The sequence below is a fragment of the Nycticebus coucang genome, chromosome 3 (assembly GCF_027406575.1).
Source record: "Nycticebus coucang isolate mNycCou1 chromosome 3, mNycCou1.pri, whole genome shotgun sequence".
NCBI classification, from domain to species: Eukaryota; Metazoa; Chordata; class Mammalia; order Primates; family Lorisidae; genus Nycticebus; species Nycticebus coucang.
This window is the reverse complement of record NC_069782.1, coordinates 42,314,575-42,319,223: the sequence shown is the minus strand read 5'-3', so window position 1 is coordinate 42,319,223 and position 4,649 is coordinate 42,314,575. Positions and strand designations below refer to the sequence as shown.

The 4,649-nt window shown below is 43.3% G+C and overlaps 1 non-coding gene across 1 annotated transcript; it reads left to right on the top strand.

The window, feature by feature from the left end:
- The first annotated feature begins 3,147 nt into the window (after positions 1–3,147).
- LOC128582685 (U6 spliceosomal RNA) lies at positions 3,148–3,250 on the top strand. Its single transcript, XR_008379132.1, has one exon. It is a non-coding gene; the product is annotated as a U6 spliceosomal RNA (small nuclear RNA).
- The last annotated feature ends 1,399 nt before the right edge of the window (positions 3,251–4,649 follow it).

The following is a 4,649-nucleotide window of genomic DNA, read 5'->3' as shown; positions in this document are numbered from 1 at the left end:
GGAGCTAACACAACAAGCAGATGGAGCATCCCTAAAACAGCAAAGTGGAAAGTTTTCATCCCAAGACTATTATGTGCACCTGGAGTGAGAGCTCATCTCACTGAGAATTTGACAGGACAAAGAGGTGGGGTTGAGTTTCCCCCATGTTTTCCTGACTTAACACTCCTTGACTTAACACCCCAGTGGGGGACCATAGAAAACTGGCTACACAGGATCCTCCTGGAAGCAACTGAGATGAAGTGCAGTGATGCAGGAGCTCCCTTTCATCAGTGTTGCTCAAGCAGTAGTTGCTGGAATCAGAAGTGTCTGGACGCTGATGGGGACCACTTTGAGCACCTCTTGTAATTGCATAAGTCAAACGTTCTTGTACTCATCTTTTATTATCAGTGTATATTGAGTATTGCAATTTTAAAACTTGACCCCCAACTGCTTCTCCTCCCTTCCTAAAACAAGTCTTTTTTTCCTGGCTCCCTCTGCCAAAAGTCACATAGCTTCTGTATACTTTCCTATCTTTTGCCTAAAAGCACATAGCCTTCTCTCCTTAAAGTTAATCTTTACCCTATGTACTAAGATTCATATCATTAAGAATATTGCAGATGATAAAACTTTTACTTATCCAGCTACTTCCCCTCAACCTTTTAAAATGAAAATATTCCCACATGCTTTCCTTGCTAATTACAACATTGTTAACATAGGCAACTTAGTTTAGGTACTGTATAAAGCTGTTCACACTGGTTCAGTTCTGGCTGCAATCATCAGCTGTGCCAGACCTTCTAATCCCTTCTCTTCGTCTTTCCTGTAATCTACCTCTTTTGTGTGATTTATTTTCTTAATTCCTCTTCATTCCCCTCTGGTTCATTTACTCTTCTCACTGGTTCACAAAAGACCGAGGCAAGAGAATCACTTGAGTACAAGAGTTTGAGGTGGCTGTGAGTGTCACAGCACTCTACCGAGGGCGACAAAGTGAGACTCTGACTCAAAAATAAAAAATAAAATAAAACAAAATGAATTTTATGAATGAGAAAAATGCTTCGTTAAATTTAGCTTTTATCATATTTTTTTGTTAGGTTCAATGAGTATCTTTTCTTTCTATGTCACTGAATAGCTTTGTTGCCTATCATGTTACATGCACTTATTGATCTATGCTTAACACAGCCTCTGAAATGCATTGTTTATATAAGACTGAAGGGAAATAATGATTCATTTCAAGGCCTTTGGCAAAAATAAGAATGCAACTGACTTACGTCCTAATGCACTCACAGCCAATTATAACTGCTGTGGTACAGAGCCATATCCTGGAACCCAGAAAAACCAGGCTTATTGAAAAGGATGACATTTTACCTCAGTCTTGACAGCTGCACAGGAAACAAGGTAGATCAAAGTGATGGCCTGGAAACTAGAGGGCCTGATCTGAGAATTCAAATTGGCCAACGAGAATGGAATATAGGAGAGGACCAATCAAAATGTGATTAAAGATGCTCAATATTGAAAGAGAAAAGGATGGATTACAGCATTCTGCTGCTCGAAATCTTCTCAACATATGTGGAATAAAATCCAAGGCCCTTACCTTGGTTCGGGAGGCACCCACCTCCTCACGCTGTGCCAAAACTCTTCACGCTGTGCGCCACTGCTCCTCACCCTGCGTCACCACTCATGCTGTGCGTCACGGCTCCTTATGCTGTGCATCACTACTCCTTATGCTGTGCATGAGTACTCCTCATCCTGAGTCACCACTCCTCACCCTGCGTCACCACTCCTCACCCTGCATCACTACTCCTCATGCCGTGCGTCACCACTCCTCACGCTGTGCGTCACCACTCCTCACCTTGAATCCCCACTCCTCACCCTGCGTCACCGCTCCTCATGCTGTGCGTCACCACTCCTCACCTTGAATCACCACTCCTCACTGTGTCACCCCTCCTCACCCTGTGTCACCGCTCCTCACCCTGGCTAGTTGTGCTCCAGCCGCTGTCTCTTCCTGCTTCCTCAAGCATGCTGCCTCCGCTTCTGCCTCAGAGTTTACATTTTTTGTTCCCTCAGCTAGTCCCACTCTCTTGTCAGACACGAATCTGACAGCTGTGCCTCTCATTTCCCTCAGGTGTCTGGTCAAACACGTCTTCCTCAGAGATGCCCATCTGTCCGGAACAGCTGCCTTCTGCTATAGGCTGAATGTTTACATCCCTCCCCCAATTCAGAGTGAAATCCTAACTCGCGCGGGGATAGTGGTAGGAGGTGGTGCCTTAGTGGGTCATGAGGGGGAGAGGCTCCGAAGTGGGATTAGTGTCCGCACAGAAGAGAAGTGGGAGTGCTCTCTTGGCTACATCGTCTAGGAAGCAGAAAGTGGGCTCTCACCGACACCGAATCTACCAGTGGCCTGATTTCTGGACTTTCCGGAGTCCAGAATTGTGAGAAATAAATTTCCTTTGTTTATAAGCCACCTCCCCTTACCCAGTTACTATCCACTTTCTCTACTTTGACTTTCTTTCTTTTTTTTTTTTTTTGAGACGCTGTGGCGTCACAGCTCACAGCAACTTCAAACTCTAGGACTTTATCGATTCTCTTGCCTCAGCCTCCCAAGTAGCTGGGACTACAGGTGCCCACCACAACACATGGCTATTTTTGTTGTTGCAGTTGTCATTGCTGTTTGGCAGGCCAGCCGAGTTCAAACTCGTGGTCCCAGTGTATGTGGCCGGTGCCCTAGCCACTGAGCTACAGGTGCTGAGCCTCTACTTTGATTTTTTAGTCTAATATTCAATTCTTCATCAATCCATTAATATTCTATCATTTCCACCTGACTGTATGTTAAGTCACCAAGGAGGGGTACTTCATTTTGCTTACCACTGTTATTTCTAGCACTTCTTACAGAGAGATCTCAATAAATTAGTTGGAGAAGGAAAAGGAGAGAGCAAGGGGCCAGGTGGTGGAGGCTTTGAATATGAGGTCCATTTATTCTGCAGGACACTGTCTCACCAGTCATATTTGTTTACTCATCTCTGAGCTTAAAAATGGACACTTCAGCCAGGTGCAGTGAGTGGCTCATGCTTATAATCCTACCACTTTGGGAGACCAAGAAATCACCTGAGCTCAGGAGCTCCAAACCAGCCTGAGCAAGAGCAAGACCCTGTCTCTACTAAAAATAGGAAGACTGTGCTTTGGCAGCACATATACTAAAATTGGAACGATACAGAGAAGATTAGCATGGCCCCTGCACAAGGATGACCCGCACATTTGTGAAGCGGTCCGTATTTTTTAAATCGTGGTCTATGTATGCCATGGAGTGCAGCCTTCAAATAAGATGGAGACTTTACCTCTTTTATGTTTACATGGAGGGACCTGGAACATGTTCTCCTGAGTAAAGTATCTCAAGAATGGAGGAAAAAGTATCCAATGTACTCAGTACTTCTATGAAACCAACTTATATTTACTCACACTTTCTTATGAAAGGTAGATCACAACTATAGCCCAGGATGAAGGAGAGAAATTGAGTAGGAAGGGAAGGGAGGGAGGTGGTTTGATGGAGGGTAAATGGAGGGACCACACCTATGGAGCATATTGCAAGGGTACAAGTCAAATCTACCATGTGTAAAACATAAATGTCTTAACAAAGTAAATGAGGCAAAAGCTATGTTAATTAGTTTGATGTAATCATGTCAGATTATATAAAAAATTCAACACATTGTACCCCACATATGCATAAATGTATTCATGATCTATGTGTATATGACTTAATAAAATAAAAGTAGGAAAACTGAGGCAAGAGGATCGCTTTAGCCCAAGAGTGTGAGGTTGCTGTGGGCTATGATGACAACATAGTGCAACAGACTGAGACCCTGTCTCCAAAAAAAAAAAAGAAGACATCTCATAAAATTTTTATCATTTTTTATTTCATTATATAGGAATATATAAAATACTTAGTAGGTATAAGATATATTATTATGCATGGAGCAGAAACAAATGAAATCAGCAGATATTCCACAGGTCAACAAGTCTTTGCTGGGCACTTACCCAGGTGCTGGTCTCTATGTGCTGGGAATATAATGAATGAAACAGATTCACTTTCATAGAGCATATAGTCAAGTAGGGAGTGTTGCAGGGAAGCATGATAAGGACATTTTATAAGGGAGAAGAGTAGGTACTCTCATCTAATAGATGAAAACTTAATTAGAGGAAGAAATATTTAAGCTAACGTGAGACGTGATTTAGCCAAGAGGAAAAATGAGTATCTCAGAACAAGGAAACAGAATGGGCGGAAGGAAGTGTGAAGAGATCAGGGGAGTTGTATATGGCTGAAACCTTGAGTTTTTAGCCTTCCAGGTGCTTACAGTCCAGTTTGGGAGATGGATATTGGACACAAATAAGAATGTTAAGTACCTATAGGAAAAAGAGCAGGGGATACAGTACTGAGGGAAACAGATTATGAATCCTATAGAGAGGAAAAGGGTGGGCTGAAGGTGCCTGCGAGTCCTCAAGAAGCTGATGGGAGGGCGGTGCCTGTGGCTCAAGGAGTAGGGCGCCAGTCCCATGTGCCGGAGGTGGTGGGTTCAAACCCAGCCCCGGCCAAAAACCACAAAAAAAAAAAAAAAAAGAAGCTGATGGGATGCAAGCAGAACATGGAGAAAAGTGGTTAGACTGTGGCAAGGTAGGCAAAA